The sequence below is a fragment of the Aythya ferina genome (genome assembly GCF_964211825.1).
Source record: "Aythya ferina genome assembly, chromosome: 6".
In the NCBI taxonomy this organism is placed as follows: domain Eukaryota; kingdom Metazoa; phylum Chordata; class Aves; order Anseriformes; family Anatidae; genus Aythya; species Aythya ferina.
Genome location: NC_140303.1, coordinates 7,860,459 through 7,879,914, shown reverse-complemented (window position 1 = coordinate 7,879,914; position 19,456 = coordinate 7,860,459). Strand labels below are relative to the sequence as shown.

The 19,456-nt window shown below is 35.5% G+C and overlaps 1 protein-coding gene across 15 annotated transcripts in view; it reads right to left on the bottom strand.

Moving 5' to 3' along the window:
- The window catches only part of LOC311438506 (uncharacterized protein), a 369,670-nt gene that overhangs the window by 203,460 nt on the left and 146,754 nt on the right, over nt 1–19,456 (bottom strand). For 4 of the 15 annotated variants that reach the window (XR_014694144.1, XR_014694145.1, XR_014694146.1 and 1 more), the window contains 3 exons: nt 13,110–13,195; nt 10,882–10,945; nt 7,372–7,448 (listed from right to left, as the gene is read on the bottom strand). The exons of the other annotated variants lie outside the window; for them this stretch is intronic. The gene's annotated coding sequence lies outside the window, so the exon portion shown is untranslated. The remainder of the gene's footprint in view (nt 1–7,371; nt 7,449–10,881; nt 10,946–13,109; nt 13,196–19,456) is intronic. 15 annotated transcript variants of the gene reach the window in all.

Here is a 19,456-nt window from a genome sequence, read left to right as displayed (position 1 = left end):
CTGAAAAAAAACATAATTGTTCTTTACCAGTGGTGTCCTCATCTGTAAATTGAACAGAAAAGACTTATAACCAGAACTGACTATCCTAGAGAACTCAAGAAATGCAAGGACTGGGGTACCAAAAAACAAACAAACAACACAACAAAAAAGACAAACAAACACACAATAAGTTAATAGAACTAAGCACAAGACTGTGACAAGGAAAGGAAAATTGTGGCAACTATGAAAAATTTCACCACCAACATCCAGAAACAAATCACACAGACACTTTAATTAAGGTGGGTGAAAAGAAAACAAACAATGCAATTTCAGATTAAATTATTCCAAGAATATGTAAATATGTAAATGGCAAGTCTGCATTTGGTACACAAGGTAAGTGATTGACAAGAATATATATTCCAATTTTTCAATATAAAAAAATAGGGATAATGAAAAGTTAGTAACAGCCAATGGACCTAAGGAGAATAAAAACTGGGGGGGTTATTTTGTATTGTTTTGTTTGTTTATTTAAGTGTTAAGAGCAAAATTAGACAATTGTTGCTAAGGGTCAGACTCACTACAGAGGCATTACACGGATAAGAGATGACACTGGCAGATTAACACCCTCAAAAAAAAATAAAATACAAAATTGAGAAGTCAAAGATTGGTGAGCTTGCTCTGCTTTATGAAATCAGTTTTGAGATATAAGCAGACAGAAAAAATTATTTAATGCATTAGACAGTGAAGAAGTCATTATCTAAAACAATGATAATGGCAGCAATACAGAATGTATTTGTTATAGCAGTTGCTATGGGAATACGTAGAAATGTTGAACACACAGGACTTAGATGACATGGAAAAAAAGAAAAATTCAATTGAAAGAATGACTCCAGCAACTATTCTGTCCAAAGCAAAAGCTAAGTAAAGTTTTGGAGGTTTGCAGGAATAAAGAATAGCAAATATATTGACTAAAAGCTGCAGGCAATGAAATCTTTCTCTGAATCTCATTCAATTGTCCACAAGTGGCCAAATATTTAGAGAACCAGACATCTAGAGAAACATGAAAAGGGACAAAACAGCTTCTTCATGTTTCAACTGCAAACCTTTCCATGTACATCTTGTTCTTTCTTTTCAATAGAATTATAAAAAAAAAAATAATGGAAAGCTTACTCATTCTGATACATTCAGGGATATTTAAAAGTAGTATTAGAATAATTTAAATTCTGAAACTAGGAATGTCCACAAAAACTTCTATTTAGTGTACTACTCCAATCTTGCAATTTCACACAACAGCACTAACAAAATCAGTGGAAATTAATCCATGTACTGAATTAGTAAGTGTTCCAAGAAACAGTGAAAAGACAAATGTAAACCAAACAATGAAGTTAATGTATAATTAACTTTTGATCCTGATAAAAATTATATTTAAATTAACGCGAGCATTTCCATTGGTCTCAATAGACTTCACATGGTACCAAAATGTCATTTCCCTACAGGCATAGGGAAAGACAGGTAGAAAGAAATATTCTATGGGAAGAGTTTACAAAAAGAATAATACTGACATGATTAACCTGAATAACAGAGTTAATTCAGCTTGAACGGAAGTATAGATCATAAATTTTCAGAAATTTGAGGTTGCATACAGTTTTGGTACCACTATTTTTTTTCTTTTATACTTGAAAGATTATTAAAAAATGAGAAACCTTTTTATTCAGTTGAAAGTAATCATAACGTTTTTATATGGACAGTTAAAGAGACTTTTAGATTTAAAAAAATATAATTTTGAACCTATGAGAGACTCATCAGCAACCCACTGAAATCTTCTCATGAGGTCCTTTCAGACTTCACTGTGTTTACAATGACTTCTTAATTAGGTTGTAGGAAATCACCTCTTGAGCAGACCCAGAGCACCATTATTATGTCAATATAACTGCATATTATCTCTATTTTTATATTCAATTAATATTACATCAAAAATACTCCAAGGAGAGAGTTTTGCTAAGTTATTGTGAATACTTTCATTTTTTATTTGTTCTAGGTAGAGAAGAAGGAACTGTAGTGCTGGAGATAAAAGAAAGCTGAGAAATATGGACACGGCTGTGCTCAGTGCATACTATAGCAATTATGTTCTAAATGGTCAGGGGAAGGGAAAGAATGAACACCAGCTTCTCAACAAGTAAATTATTTCTTCATACAATCACTTTTTGACCATTACATGTTAAGCCTGTACAGAGTTGCAACACAAGCAGTGTGTTTGTTTGTAGCAAGTTAATCACTATAGAACCCATAAACAAGGTGCCTAATTTCAGAATTATTTCTCTAGAACAAATAAATTCAGTAAGAGAATATATTTGTATGTATAAAAAAAAGATGCTTAATAATTTTTGCTAAATTTTCCTTTTCCTTGCTCTCTGTTTTAAGGAAACCAAAGAATGTAATTAATGGTAGAGTATGGTCAGGTTATTGCAGTAAGTTCAGAGTACTTTAGGAAGTTACTACCCACTTCAGAAAACTGTGTGCAAACCTACCATCCATGGCAATGCAAAATGAAATGATTTAGCACATGCATCTTTCAGGGATGAACTGCTGAGTCTATCCTCTGTACATCCAAGTTAAACATTCAAAATATTTCCTGTTTTCCAGTCTTTAAGCACAACACATTCAATTTGAGGACAAACACACCATTAAAATAGAAGTTAAATTGTTATTGATACTAGAAACATAATCCTACAATCATCATTCACTCCCATGAAATATATGGCTGTTACCAAGTCCAGGTCATTTACCTAAGTCACCTAGTTCAAATACTGTGTTTCTGCTGAGAATATCAGCACTTCTAGCTTTCTGACCTCTCTCCAGGCAAAAACAACAGTTCTGGATTATCTTCTATAGAACAGAAAAGTCGCTTTATCTTTTTTTTTTTTTTCTTCTCCCCATGAACATTTACTTCAACATAATAACCATAATAACCATAAAAAATAATGACATAAGTTACACAATAGATATTAGGAATATTAATGGTGGTATTTTAAGAGATTACACTTCTCCAAAGCACATCTGACAACCACCTAAAATCATACGAGTCTGTCTCTGCTGAGAAAAGCAGTTTTCCAAAAGCCATCTTGGAAATCTTTACACTGATTATTGTCCTGCACAGGAAGGCATTCAACTTCAAGTTCTGTGTTAATATTTGAGCTGAATTAGTGTTAAGATTATTTCTGCACTATTAAATACTTATGGACAAAGCAACAAGACAATTTCAAGAAATATATGCAAATTTACTGGCTCCAACCCTCATCTCCCTTAACATTGTTTTATGTTACTAGTTGCAATCAAATTATTTATTTACTCTGGAGAATCCTGTACTACAGTGTGCTGCATAGAAGGCACTGGAATCTAGCAAAAATGTGTATTTTTGTGAGAGGTCTTACTTGTAACTCTTGTTTTCCTGCTCCAAAAGCTATTTGCAAAAGATCCCAGCCATGTTACTAGAAAACATCGTAGTTTTCAACATTGTTCCATTTAGTCTGTAATTTATGGAAGTTGCTACTACCTACCTATTTTTTTTTTCTTTTTTTTTTCTCCTAGGACAAGCTTTCAAATAAGTTAGGTGCAATAATTCTTCGATGACTTGTGCTCTCAAGTGCTTTAATGTAATTATACAGTACATCAGGTTATTTAAAAGCTGTAATAGCTTTTTTGTTTATCCATGATTTTAAAGAACTGTCAACTCCTTACAACTTATTTCCAGAGGAAAATATTTTCAAATATGTTAAATTCTATGAAAATTAACACTTATTAGAGATGTATTTATTTTTCTGAGAAGGAAGGAATTGAGTTTTTTGTTGAGTATATATATATACTCAATATATATTATATATTTTTGTTATTAGTAATATGTATTAAAATCTTCCCTGCAATTGGAAGTGTCTTGGTTGACATTTTCCAGTAAAACTGAAGGAGAATACCCTCTATTTGCTCAGTATTAAAAATATCTTTCACTGTTACAAATTTGTGTTTCTGTATATCCAAGCTCTTGTTCATGTCTGGAGCTCATCATGAACAGCATCTCAACACACAGTGCCTATCACAGAAGGCCATAATCTACGGAGATTACAAATGAATTAATTAGGACTCAAAGTCTAATTTCAGTCTCCTCTTCAGCCAACAATTTTGCATGCAATGTTTGGTAAGCCTGTTTTTATCTCAAATTCATTCACCTGTGTGGTGGTCTTAGACTTGTAGTTCATCCCAAACTTAGAGACGTGCCTGGTACATTAGGATCACCTACCATTTCTGTCCATTTTTTTCTCTACAACTGTTCCTGACATTCTGGCCCCAGTTATTGCTTTTTGTCTTTGTAGCTTCAGACAAAATTGGAAGACCAGAAAGGGAAAAAATATTCAGTGCGGGGATGTTAGAAAACAGCAAAAAAACTTGTAATGGCCCTGCCATGATAGTCACTCACTAGTTGCTTCAGTCCTCCATGTCTCTTCAAGTTCAAGAAAAGATGAGCGTGCATCTTAATTATCCAAAATTCAAAAGGATGATGAAAAGGTCTTGTTAACGAAGATGTACAAACGTATTCTGTAAAATTCTGTTTACAATAAACAATGGAAGAACTTGACCAGCTTCTGCTGTTTCTCCTGCCCACGTACACAACTTCCTCCCCCCCCCTCCCTTCTACATGACTGAAAAAGACTAGAAAGTTGTGGCAGAAAAATACACTATTAAGCCCATTAAGCCTCACAATGGTCCTTCAAATATTAATTGAAGTTGGTGTTTGGATCTGTTGAGATTCTTATTTATATTAGGACCGCACACTCAATGCTGAAATGGAGCCAGCTTGGCCTGTCCTGCTGTCTAGAATACAACACTCAAACATACTGATGGATAAGTTCTATGCTGGGAGATGCAGAGAAAAAAAAGCACTTTAGCAAAAACTGTTCCGCTTTCTTAGAATTACCACCTTACAGAATTCTCCATTACTCCTGCTTAAATAGGTTTTCAGTAATTAACATCTATATATTAGAACTTAAAGGTTATGGACAGTAATTTCATGAAAAGGGGGATGAGCATATGATATCCTTCACAAAAGGATATCTACCACACACAGCTGGAGGTGTCAAAACCTTGGAAATGAACCTGTGTGCAAAAGTCATGTAAGCAAAGCTTGACCCAGCTCCTTGTAACTCCAGCCTCTCAGCCTAGTTGATGAAGCCCACGGAACAGAGGACCCATAAGAGACCTCTTTCCTTCCTTTCATCCCCCCAGAATTAATACCTCAAAATGGACTGTATAACAAGTTTATGAGATGCTGACAGTTCATAACTACTCGGTAAAATTTAGCTTGAAAACTTGTATCCTACTAACCTGTGAGGTTCCGACCCCCCCCATTCCATTGTACCAAACCAACTGTACATAAAGGCTATAAAACTAAATACAAAATCCTAAAACAAAATACTGAAGTCTCTTTTCAATGAGGCTGAAAACCCTCATTTTCCTCCTTGTGTTTGAATTCCTCAGTATATTCTCATAAAACTTTCATAAGATGAGAAACCACTTTTTTCCATATATAGTAAATGCTAAATTAGCATGCCAATAAGACTTTTGAATTTAAATGGATTATCTCTTATTTCTTTAGTTAAAGTACTAATTAACTGTCATTTTTTTCCAGCTAGAAATTAGAAACAATTATGTGTATGCAGACAGTTGTATAGTAGGGACATTTCTCCATTTACAACAGAGAAATTATTTACTATTGGCATGAAATACAATGCAACCTACTACAGCAAAACAGCAATGTTGCTGGCCCCATTAGCAATTATGGTATCTACTGTAATTCTTCCAGCACATTATCTCCTATGAGTTAAGTTAGTGTATCAGAGGACTTAGACATTCGCTAAATAACATCACAAAGCCAGCAATCACCTCTCAGAAGTACATAATAACCTAACTTCTTATTTATAAGCTGGGCCACTGATGTTAATGAGGATAACCTCTGTGCTTAGGCAGGCATGTTATTAACTGCTCTGTCGGAATCAGATACTATTCCCGAATATATCTAAAGAAAACTTATTGGATGTAAACAATAATGTATTCATCCATATTTGTACTCATAAAGGGAAATCATTTGTAGCTAATAAACACAGCAAATGAATTAAGGCTTTCTGGACAAAATGCATCTACACAACCATTCAGTTTCAGAGGGCATACCCACTACACAAGTCCAGCACACCCCACTGTCACTGAAGCACCAAGGCAGACTTCCCTGAGCCACTTTCTTCCACCCTTTGTCACAGCTGGCTCCTCCATCTCCAGGCTGACAGTTTGACACACCTAGCATGCCACCTGCTCTCATGACACAGCACTTGCACTGCATATTCCAGTTCCCCCCTTATTCTTCTGTTCTTTTTTTTTTTTTCCTCCATATGAAAGGGGAGACAAATGCAGGTCAAATTGAGCAGCACTTCAGGTGTGCATGGTAGGAAGATCTCCAAATTACACTGTGTGGCTGTGCCCCACTGCCCCCAGTCTTGGCTGAAGATAAAAAGTCTCTTGCTACTACCAGCCCATCATCTGAAGATCCAGCTCAATTAGGTGAATCCTTAGACTCTAGAGTTTTACATGTTTACAGTGGCTGAAGTCCCACAGTTACTTACCCACCCAACAGCTGAGCCAGCTCTGCCTTGCACAAAGCAGGCATCTTAATCATTGGATCCGTTTTAGACTCCACTTTAGCAATCATTGCAATTAATTTGCTGACAAATACTCTACAATCTACAAATATACCAGGAAAAAAAGAAAAAAAAAAAAAAAAGAAAAAAGAAAAGCATCGTCCAAGTCCGTGAAGCAAGGGGAATTACAATTTCTAAATTGTTTCACATCTGCTTCTTAAACATTTGGAAAGTATCAGGGTTATTACCATCAGTTTGCTGCTTCTGACTGGTCTGTAGTCATTTAAGCAAGCCTCATATTCTCATTTTAATATTTAATGAAATACATAGCATGCTAAGTGCATCACCGTAAAGATGTTTCATGAGTATATTACAGTAAAATACTAACTTTCCAGCTTGCTATATTAATCAATATAGTTACCTTGGTTGCACAAATATAATTAAATTTTCATTTCAGTTCACTAAAAGTAAGATTATCTATAAATATTTCAACCAAGAGGATGAGATGGTTAGTATTTTATTTATCAAGAATAATACTTCTAAAATAATACTTTTAAAACAACTTCAGGAAAAAGAAAATAGAATTAAAGTTTTTCTAGAGCTTGATCGTAATTTTCAAGAAGTAACGAAAGACATACAGAGATAAAATTCCACACCTGGATACCTAGTTTTTACTTGATACAGAATGAATCTTCTTCTTATCACTGGGACATACCTGCAGTGTATCAGTCTGAGAACTGGAGTACATGACACCTTTCAAGTATCAAGACAGAGCATGGGTTATGTATACACCTGTAAGAAAGAGATAGAAAAAGAACTTTTAAGTAGAATGGTTTCTTTCTTTTCTTCCTTTTTTTTTTTTTTTCCTAGTGAAGTACAACACCTGAAAGATTGATTTATTATCTTTTTTCACATAAGATTTGCCCTGGAAGATCACACAGGTATCTGGGGAGAGCCCCAGACCACAGCAGTTCCAGTGCCACATGAGACAGAGGAGAGAACAGAAAAAGACTCCAAAGTCAAAGACTAGAAAAAAGACTAGAAACTGTGTGCACCTCATCCTCAAATACCCAGCTGCACTGGCAAATTCACTATTGGATTACCCTGAAACATTGGTTCCTAGAGATCCAAGTCATCACATAAAGCCTGTTCTCCAAGCTCAATGCAGATGTTGTCTGCTGCTCTCATCCTAGCTGTGACTGGCAACAATAATACGGTGAGCAAGAAGAGATAACAATATCATGATGAATACACGCCCATGCTTAAAACATTTAAGAGTCACTTCTGTGCTTAGGTAACCTAACAGACTTGCATGGATGTGTGTGGCAGATAGAGTTTGCTTTTGCCACTTTCTGATTTAATCATCTTGGGTTTCAGACTAGAGTTAGAGAAAAGACAACGTGACAAAGGACCTATTAAGAGTATCATTTCTGTTGACACAATTTTAATGTGAATTAGTAAGGAAAGCACTCAACATATCCAGCACAATTTCTGCCACAGCTGGAATTAGATATACACAATGAAATCTCACACTTGACTTGGAAAATTTTCTAGTAAGAAGAAACTACTGATTATACCTGATATGTCATTTCATCAAAATACTACCAGTGGAAGTGAGATTTCACATCGATTGGACTGATGTTCCCTTGGCCCATGGAAGTACACATCAAGTGCACACATGGATTCTGTAACAAATATACCAACCCATTCCTCAGAAATACTTACAGATAAAACATTGCTGCTTGCAAGCAAATCAAAATAGGTCTAGATAATATATTTGAAATACTAGCAGGCTTTGAAATCATACAAGAAAAGAGCTTACACCAGAGTTCAGAAGGTAAAAAAGAAAAATAAAATAGGGCAGTATACACGTGGGATATACCATCCCTAGAAGGATCAGGAACAGATGTTTGAAGTTTGCGACAGCAACTGATACTCATGTACCAGTGCCTGGTGCAGCCATGCCTGGCTTGATAACACATGCTGTGGTGTACACACTAAATAAAGCAATGCAGAAGGAGCAAGATGACAACAACCAAAATTAAAAAAATAAAAATAAATAATATATATATATATTAAAAAAAAAAAAAAAACTAAACCAACCAAACAAACAGGAAGCATAACAGAAAGAACAAATGCAATGTTATCTACCTCCCCTAAAAAATTATTTTTGTAATGATATTTTTGGCTTTAAGCTGTGATGGAGTAGGAGGAGTCGAGCTGGAAGCAGCCACCCCTTGGGGAGGGTCCTGGCTCTGCCCTGGGCAGCACCACTGAACTGGGTGCTCACCAGGCACCAACCGCAGGGTGGGCACGAACCGTAGCTTGGGTGAAAACATGCTCATTTAGGAGATGCTGACACCCAAGTGAATGTTCCTCCTCCTTCTAACCTTTGGGACTGTGGCACCAAAATACCTTCCATCTTAAATCCTAACATTTTACATTAAATACTTCCAGTACATCTAATTAAGCTTGTCTCTCAATTTTGTAAGATACAGGCATGAGAAGATTTTATTTCCTTTACAGTTGTGTGTTTTTCAAGGCAAAAGTATGAGTAAGGTTACAGAGAACTCTTTAAAAGACGCTAAGAAAGAGTGGCTGCAAAAAGACCTAAAAATATCAAACTATTACATTTTTGGAATCTTTACAAAGGTATGTTTAAGCTCTTTATATTGAGGTGTTATGTAAAATAGCTTGTTTCAGATGCACCTATTTGGATACCCGATCAGTGTCTGTGTCACGAATAAAATGAATGAAGGGAAAAAAATGACAATTACTGGCTAGAGTAGCCTGAGGAAGCAGATTTCAGTTATTACTATTATGGGGAAACCACATTACATGGACTGAAAAGTCCATCACTGCTTTTTAAAAATCATATTGTAAACATTTCACTGGGTTTTATTTTCTCTGTTGATTGCATTCTGTTGCAAAATCCATTGTGTTGTATTTTTGAGGTGCTAGCAGACAAGTGCAATAAAAAAACATATTTACTTTTTCTTCTACCACCTCTCTTCCCTATATAGTTATCAAACCACCAATAAATTTTAAGTGATATCCATTCATTTCATTTGGTCTTTCTAGATTCTAGGTGTGCAGAAGGATAAGGGTTATTGCACCTCTTGAATACACATTTCCACTAACACTGTTGCCTGACTTGCTGTATCTGAAGAGCAAAAATATTTTAATTTATGATCATATTAACTATGCCTAGGGTATTAATCCCAGAGTGCTTCAGTTTTAGGATAATTCTAAATTGTGTTACGTCTCCCATTTGAGTAATTCATGTAGAGAGCATTATCTCTTAATTCTAGCCCACACAGTCATGATGGGCACACATTTTATTAAGGAAAGTTGTAAATGCTTCTAGTATATAATATTTACACCCTTAGAAGCTTCACAGGTAGCTTTAGCCCAGCTTGAATCCATTCCTCATTTAAAGTGACATTCAAATATATGTCCAATGCACAGAATATGATAGACAGCTCAATACCCTTCGTGCTGTACAATCTAAAATATAATTATATCACAACAGAGTTATATATATATATAGAGAGAGAGTTTTAAACTAAGTATTTTCCATATTCATACAGGAAATGGAAAAATAAAGAAAGAATAGATTCTCAGCTGAAGCTCCTATGTGATCTCAGACACTAAAATGTGAGAAGTACATGCAAATGCTGGTTATCACTAGTGGTAGACTCGAAGAAATTGAAAATTGTTTTATTTGAAAAAACAGAAGTCTGCCTGAAATTAATTGTATTGATTGAAATGAAGTACCATTTACCTTAAGGAGTAGACAATTTTGGCCTAATAAATGTACTTCAAGATTTCCCACTACAATCAGAATGATGCAAAGATTTATCTCTGCAAATTGACAACAGTTCTCCACTCCCCATCCACTCCACCAGCTCCTCTTCCTCCCCACCCCCTCCTTTTCCTTTTTTTTTTTTTTTTTTTTTTTTTTAAGGAATGTAGTACATGAACCACATATTTTATGCTACTAAAAAAAAAAAAATTTTTTTTTCCTTATGTGATTTCCAGTTCATTTAGATACTGTTCTAGTAAGCAGTAACAATGTCCTTGGAAGTTTTATTTTTATTTTATTTTATTTTTTTATTAGCAATTCCTCTCACAATAAGCTTAGAACAACTTCCCAGAGTGACACCTAGAGATGATTTCATTTATAGGTAGCTGCTGGCTTTCTGTCAGTCTTTTGAGTACTTACTTCATTCACCAAGCCAGGTTACTTCAATTCTTCAATATGCTTTCTTTAGATTTCTTTTGAATTCCTAGGAAAAAATCAGAAAATAAATTTACAAAAAATAGGACAGAATGTTTTGAGCTTCATCATAGCTTGGTGAAGATGGAGTTTAGTGATTTTATATTTATAAAAATATAAATTAATATATATCAGATTCAAACAATGTGATTTTCCTGCTCAGAAGTGGTCCAGGTTTGCAATACTCAATCATGAGGACAACATTCCTAATATAAACCATGTAATTCATACATTATGTTCACTCTAATCCATTACTAAATTTTTGAAGTTCCAGAATACGAGAGCATTGCTCGTACTTTATACTGCATCTTATTGCATGTTAAAGCCTTGGGGCATTGTAATTGATCATAATAATTCACTTGAAACTCAGCTTTCCTTTCAAAATTAGCTGGCCTATTAGTAAACTTATGTAAGAAAATATATAAAGTTCAAAAATGGAAATACAAAGTTTTTACTTTTGCATGGTAATATAAAAAATAGCACAATTAGTATAATAGGCTGAAAACCAGGAGTAGTGGTAACTCAACAGTCTTTTATATTGGCTATCAGTAACCAGAGGCTGACCCTGAGGATACACCTGTTAAAGACACCTGCCTTCAACTTCAGAGGGGTGACAGCTCAGGAAAACTTTTATCTTGTAAAATTATCTTGTAAATTATCTACTCAGATATAGATTGTGAGCCATTTGAAGCTCTCTTTTTGCAATCTGCACCTAACTGCAGCACAGAGATTAATGAACGTTAAATTTTCCTTACTAAAAGCACAGTGTGTTTAAGTTTTAATTGCTGTATATAATGTAAAAATGTACTTAGTTGTTTTACATGTGTCACATGCCAAAAGAATCATGGTACACAGAAGAAAGGCAAAACTAGTCTGGCAGATGTTTGCTCCATCTCACTGCAGTACCATCTCCACAGGCATTGCCTGAGGCAACTATCAGCAGTAGAGCCCAGTGCAAACATCAAAAACGAGAAAATCACAAATGCAAAAATTAGTGGTCACAGCCACTTTCTTCACTTCAGACAGACTGACTAAGCAAACCTGACTTACATTACCTGTTTGTTTTGCTCTGACCCAGTGATTACAATTCAACGTTCAAAGGAACGTTGATCAAAATGAAGTAAAAACTTTTTTTTTTTTTTTGGCCACAAACATGTATTTGATCCACAAATTGGCTTTTTTTTTTTTTTTTTTTTTTAAGATGATAATGTAGATTTCAGATATTCTACAGTAAGTACCAGGGCCCATTTTCATGCCCTTAATTTTTCTAAATAGCATGCCTCTACCGAGCTTTGGTATAGCAACACTGGTTTCACCACCAAGGCAAACATTCAACTGTTATTTACTGGAGAGTCCTAAACATCTGTAAGGACATTATAAATTCAGGTCAGTGGCTAGCTACAGAAATGTGGTTTAATTTTCAGGTTTCTAAATTATACCAGCTATTACTCTTTACTTAATGTTTTCTTTTTACAGTAATTTGTAGACTTCCCTGACTCTGTAGCTTGCATTGTGCATTTTTTTTAAGCTATGTAGAAAGTTCCCTATTATTATGGCCCACAAAGTAATAGCCTGAAAAGCAGAAATGGTTATGAATAAGAATATGAAAAGCAGAAAGTTATGAGTATATAGGCACATTTAAAATATATTTCAATGTATATTTGAAATATATTGAAATATTTCAAATATATATTTTTAAAATAACTTTTTTCTTTCTTATTGTTTGCATAAACAGAGGGTGTCTAAAAATTTGGATTAGAAGTAATAAAAAACATCAGAAAAATTCTTATGACAGCAAGAATTTAGTTGTCCACATGCTGCAAGAATGGAGAAGGAAATGGATTTATCTTTTAATTAATAATATTTTCAATTAAATAAAAAGTTATTGACATTGCATCCCATTTTATAGTGTTCAGAAATTATTTGCTAGTAGCTTCACTTTGTTGTTCAGAGAACACGTGAATTAATGAAATTAATTACACATTTATGTTGTCTTTTAATTCTCCCCAATGCACCACTATTGCTGTCCTAACTCCAACCCCCCACCCTACCACAGCTCCCCCCAGTGACACTCCTACCACTCAAGAGATGCCAAAGTTGTGAGTAATTTGCATATGCACACTGATTATCTAAAAGGTTGCAGCTCAACAGAATATATAATAGTTTACACTTACCTGCCTAGTTATCATGGGAAAGCTCATTTCCTCTGCACAGGTGCTGAAGGTCATGGAATTGGCAAAATATCACAGATTTCTTCACACTAGTGAGATATGGTTGACAGTGGATCGTTGGTTTAAAAGTTATAATTAGCACATAGAAGGTCTTAACCACATAATCTCCGTTGTTTGTTTTTTTTTTTTTTTTTTAAGTCAATTAAAAAATAATTTTTCTTTTCCCAAACTCGCACGAACCAAGTTCTACCACACCAATTTAGTCACAGAATTTGTACTTTATGTATTTAAATGAGATGTACTAATTTCATTGTCAGACAGGACTTCATATCAATCAAGATAAAGTTTCTCTGGAATTAAGGAAAGGTTTCAAAATTAGTCTTCAAATATCCAGTGGTCTTCTAACAGAACAACTCAGCAATCCTCTCATTATGTCTATGCTACCTCATCTGTAGAAAGGAAGAATCCTATAAGCTTAGTATGAAAAAATCAAAAAAATATATATTTTTTTCAGACATGCCCAAATGGCGACTCTTAAGAAAAGATCCACCTGATAAATAAGTTCAGTCTTTTGAAATGCTAGCAGAATTCAAGTAATACAATACTAAATATAATATGTAAATGAATTAAGGAAAGGTTTATTATATCTGGTAATCTACTCAACCCCAATTGCAGGCTCCCTTAGGTACAATGTTAGAAACAGATGGTCATCTTTTCACCTCCAAAGAAAATGAAATCTTGATCACCTACCATCTGCCTACTAATGATTAGCAGCAATAGGACCATTTGTCTGAATACACTCAAGGAGAAGTGCATCTTGGACAACTTTGAGGACTCTGATGATCTTAGTTAACCTACTAAGTGAAATGGATTCCAAGGTCTTCATTTCTTCTGTCAAATTATGAATCTTTCCTAATAGCCTAACTGAAAGAGCATATATACTATTACCCTTTCTGTAAATAGGTGCATGTAACCCTGTAGCCACAATTTCATAGTTTTTGCTTCCTGGGAAATAAAAGGATGTAAAAGTGAAACCTGAACAACTCTGTAACAGTCCGTGAAGTAAAAGAACCTGTTGATTTCAAAGATCATAACTGAAAACTAAAAGTTCAGCATTATGGGCAAAGACAGTAGCTGACCCTTAATCGGTCATACATTTGATGTGGGAAGTCTTGTCCCCTTCCTGGCTGTTTTTGTTTCTTTGAAGCAAGCCCTTCTTTCAGCAGCTGCAGCAAGGTTTTTATAGAACATAAAAGAAGCCATCTAGAGCAGTGCAACTTTAAGTAGGAAAAAAAAATCCTCAGTGGAAAATTTAAGATTATTTGAAAACAAAGGTCCTTGTATTCTCTGTCTCTGTAAAGAGTAAGGCCTTTGCTCTGATTTTCTTTTTCAGTTTGGCAACTTTCAGACTGCCTGAGTTGAACAAAGACCAAAAAGTCACGTCTGTGAATGTACAGGAAAGGCTTCATTTCTTCACTTCTGAGGTTTGGCTAGTAGTGCTGCAAGTAACATCCTCTGATCCTCTCAAGACGCTCCTACTTAACTGTCTTGACTTTCTTCCCACTGAGTGGCCAGATCTATCCAAGTCCTCATCATGTCCCTTGCCCTGCCAAAGGCTCCATCAAGCCCAAAAGTGCCACAGCCAGGCTATGGCAGACAAGTGTTTTTTCCTCTTGGCTCTCTTTCTAGGCCATAGTTTACAATGTAGCACATACAAATAAGTAAATTGTCTAGTTCTACTATCTGTCATACATTACTCCTATAGAAATCCAAGGATTCTCTCGCTGTGTGAAACACTGTAGTGTTCTACTGTAAGGGAATTCTCCTGGACAGCAACATTGATACCTTTGATTGCCAGTGTTTCTATTTGCATGCCATAAGCTTGTAAGAAAAAAAAATATCCCCATACGTTTTAAATTCTTTCTTCACAGTATCTTATTTCAGAATTGTATCTGCAATAAAATGCTTCCCACAAAAACAAGGTAGCAGTTTCTCAAGAGACTGAACCATTGCAAACCATTCCTTCTCCTGTCTTGGATATAGAAAGTGATTAATTTTCCTGACTTACACCTTAGGGGATGTATTATTTCTTTCTCATTCTCTGATACACAGCTGCCATCAAGCAGATTCTGAGATATCTGTGGATACAGCAGAAGGCCTTTTTGAGTTAGAAGCCCTTTGTCTGTTTCATTTGACCTTAGATTTTCTGTCTTTTAGTCACAGACATTGCTGCAGTTTTAATGCTCAATACAAGAGCTTGGTAACATCCCAGAGATCATAAGAATAACACAAGCAACTTCTCCCATGATAAAAATTCAGCAGCTTAGTAATGCATCTGTTTTGACTGAATGTGAATTTACAGCATTATTTCTGATGGTGTATTAGAAGCCTCGTCATTATCTCATCACTATCACTGTATCTTTTATTTTCCAGCAACAAATAAACAGATTTATTCAACAGTCACTCTTTTAGTGAGGTTGAGCTATATTCCAAAAGAGACGCAAGAAGTCCTCAAGGCCTAGTACAAGGGCTTACTTGGTTACACTTTTTTTGGATTTAACTAATCAAACTCACAAATTTTCTCAAACAAAGCCATTCTCCTACCTGAAGTAAAGCTGGCACTTAGGCCTACCCTCTCCACATTTTAAGAGTATCAGTACTGAATCAGAGTTATCCTGAGTTGGAAGGAACCCACAAGGATCACTGAGTGTAACTCCTGACTCCACAAAAATCAACCACCCAGAAACTGAACCACGTGACTCAGAGCATTGCCCAAATGCTTCTTTAACTCTGACAGACTTTGGGCCATGATCACTTTCCTGGGAAGCCTGTTTCACCCTCTCAGTGCAGAACTTTTTCCTAACCCCCTGCCTGACTCTCCCCTGTCCCAGCTCCATGCTGTTCCCTCAGGCCCAGTCACTGCCACCAGAGAGCAGAGCTCAGCGCCTGCCCCTCCGCTCCCCTCATGAGGGAATTGCAGGCCACTGTGAGGCCTCCCCTCAGTCCCCTCTTCTCAGGGCTGAACAATCCAAATGAATTCAGCCACTCTGCATTAGTCTTGCTCTCTAAACCCTTCACCATCTTCATACCCCTCCTTTGGGAGTTCTCTTAGTAGTTTTATGTCTTATACTGTGGTGCCCAAAATTGCACACAATACTAGAAACGAGGCCACACCAGTGCAGAGCCAGACAATCCCTTCCCTCAACCAGTTGGCAGTGCTGTGCCTGATGCACCCCAGGGTACATTTGGCCCTTTTGGCTGCCAGGCACACTGCTGGTTCATGTTCAATTTGCTGTCAAACAGAACCCCAGATCCCTTTCCATGCGGCCGCTCTCATCCCCCAGTCTGTACATGAACAGAGTGTTGCCCTGTCCCAGATATGTCCCAGGACTGCAGAATCCACCATTTGCTCTTGTTGAACCTTATGCAGCTAGTGATTGCCCAGCTCTTTAATTTGTCAAAATTTCTCTGCAAGGCCTAATTACACTCCAGGGAGTGTAAAGCTCCTCCCAGTTTAGCATTGTCTGGAACCTTAGTATACCTCCAGGTTCTGCATCCAAGTTACTTATGAAAACAGCAAAGAGAACTGGCCTTAAAATGGAGCCTTGTGTAGTGACAGGTTACTGGCATTGGACTGGTTATGGACATCAGGTTTGTGACCAGTCACTGTTGCCCTTTTAGTCCTGTTTGTTTCTCATACTCTCTGAACTCTTCCTCATGAGCCTTGTTATCCAATTTGAAGTGGTACATTCAAGTATTTTCCTTTCTTCAGTTTAGGATACATTTTGATATTTTCCTTCTTTTATTACAGAAGGAATATGTCTCTCCAACCTCTCCATATTCAATTTTGTATATTCCTTGGGGGACTGGCTCTCGGCAACTTTAGGATGGAAACTTTCCCAAAGACAGACAGACTGGATTTGTCTTCAGGCTGCTTTTGGATCACCATACACTTCCCAATGCATTTCTTAGTAATGGAATTTCAGGTTTAAGTTACCATACTGGTAACCTATCCCAACAAATACATTCCTGATCATGATATCAGCCCAGTGAAGTTAGTCTTCCATTATTTTACCTAAAGACTTGTAGTCACGTTGCACAGTCACATATGAATAAGCTTCTAGAGTCTTTCCATGCAGAAAGACAGTATAATGTGAGTAAAGAGAAAGCACAGTTGCTCAATAGGTTTCTCCAAAGCACCAAAAACATGATCTTTGCAGAAGGAAGTATACAATTTACACAATATTTGCAATATATAAAATTAGCAACTCACAAAAATAATAAACAGACATGTGTGTGACTCATCACTAAACTATATACAGGTAGAAAATTGAGTTAATTGGGATGCCTAGAGAAAGAATAATGAAAAAATGAATGAACCTTTGCTGATTTTTTTCTGACCTCAAGAGTTTTCCATGAAGTAATATGAGATATCATCTTAGACCGCACATATTCAGTCCACAAAACACTGAACAGACCATTTAATAGAAACTCTGGCTAGTTCATTATACTTCAATATTAATAAGAAAATTTCAAGCATTTTATTACAAAAATACACAGTAGAGAAAATCCTGGTATGTGACTGTTGTGTCCTCCAATACAATCATTATTGATGAGCCAGTCATTTCAATTTTGACTATGGTATTGCAGGTAATATTCAAGCAAATGTATACCTTCAGACAAAAGGAATAAATCTATTTATGGCTTCTTACCAGTTCCCTGCAGGTGGTCTCTGAAACCAGCTAATCAAGTTTTTACTATCTAGAGACAAATAGTAACATTTAAATACCTAATGCAAGAAGCAAAAGTATAATGAAATAATAAGCTGTACTATAAAAAAAGCAATAGTTTAATTAGTTTAATATAATTTTATCACAAACTAGTCATAATAAATTTCAAAGGAATAGAGGCCACATTTGACTTTCCTCTTTATCAGTCATTGCTTTGTATGTTTACATTTTCATGGAATATCTGCCCTTTCACATACTTATTGAAAGACATACCAAAAGGTATGTATATCTCTCACCAACCTGAATTTTAAAAGAGGCTATTAACCCACAAGCATGGTTATTTTATAGTTTTTCCCCCAAGTCTTGGTTACATGATCAAAAAACCTGACCTTTTCCTTCTACTTCATTTTTACCTGTATAAGCTCATCTTACTCTGTAAGTGCAAGAAATGGCTGGCATGCACTACATTTAATAATACTTTTGCATAAAATTTCAAATGTTGTGGGCTGCAAGCTTTTTTTTTTTTTTTTTTTTTTTTTTTTTTTTTCCCAGAACAAAATATTCTAATAAAACTGCTTTTAATGGAGAAGTCCTAGTGTTGTTTAGCTTAGGAGGTTTAAAGAAGCAAGGTTTATAAGGAGCATTAAAATATTTTATTAGACTCAGCAAGGTTGTTACAAAAAGACAGTAAATTTTTGGTACACAACCATTCTTTCAAGTCAGACAGGCAAGCAACAATTTTCATAGTAATTAAAATTATTCTTTACTTTCTTTACTATAAACTTGTCCTCTATTTCCAGTATGAATTTGCTGGTATTTAGTCTCTGGCAGCCCTTTTCCTCCCTAGACTACTTGAGGTTTTATCATTTCCAGTCAAACACCTGCCAAACGTGATCCAGCCAACCAAAAACTATTACTTAGAGGAGCAAAAATGCAATGAGATTTTCATACTGTGCTTTAAGCAATACTAGATATTTCTACGGCTTTGGATCAAGCATCCTCACTATCCTTTCCTTTTGTGTGCGTTTAATGACATTCTGCACACAAGTCTCTTATTACCAAAATGTACCAAAGAAGGCAAATAGTATCAAGTGTTACTTGATTCCTTTTTCATTTTTGGCTAGACTATTCAGATTCACGTTTTAATATCCAATTTATTGGAAATAGTTTCCCCTTAAACTGATGCCAAAAAAATAAAAAATACCAAACAATTCAGGATAATTATAGCTATCATCATCATTTGAAAAATTTTATGTATACACGCATTTGGTCAGACAGTAAAGAAAAGGTTCAGACTCTGCCAAGTCAAAATTGACGGGAAAACACATGAGTATCACTCATTTCATCACAGGCCATCAATAAATTGTAAATGTAAAACTATTGGGTATACTTTTATTTCTTTACTTTGTTAATCCATAGATTGCAAGTGTTGATTTAATATTGTTTTGTTAAGAAACAAGAACATGTTACTGCAGTTATAATTTTCACAAGTTATTGCTTCTTTTGGTTAGAAGACAGTACAGACAGCAAAAGTCAAGGTTCTCTAAATAGAATACTGATGTGAGAGAGAGTAGTAAATAATTCCCCAAACCAAAAGTAGTCTTAAATTTATACCTCAAG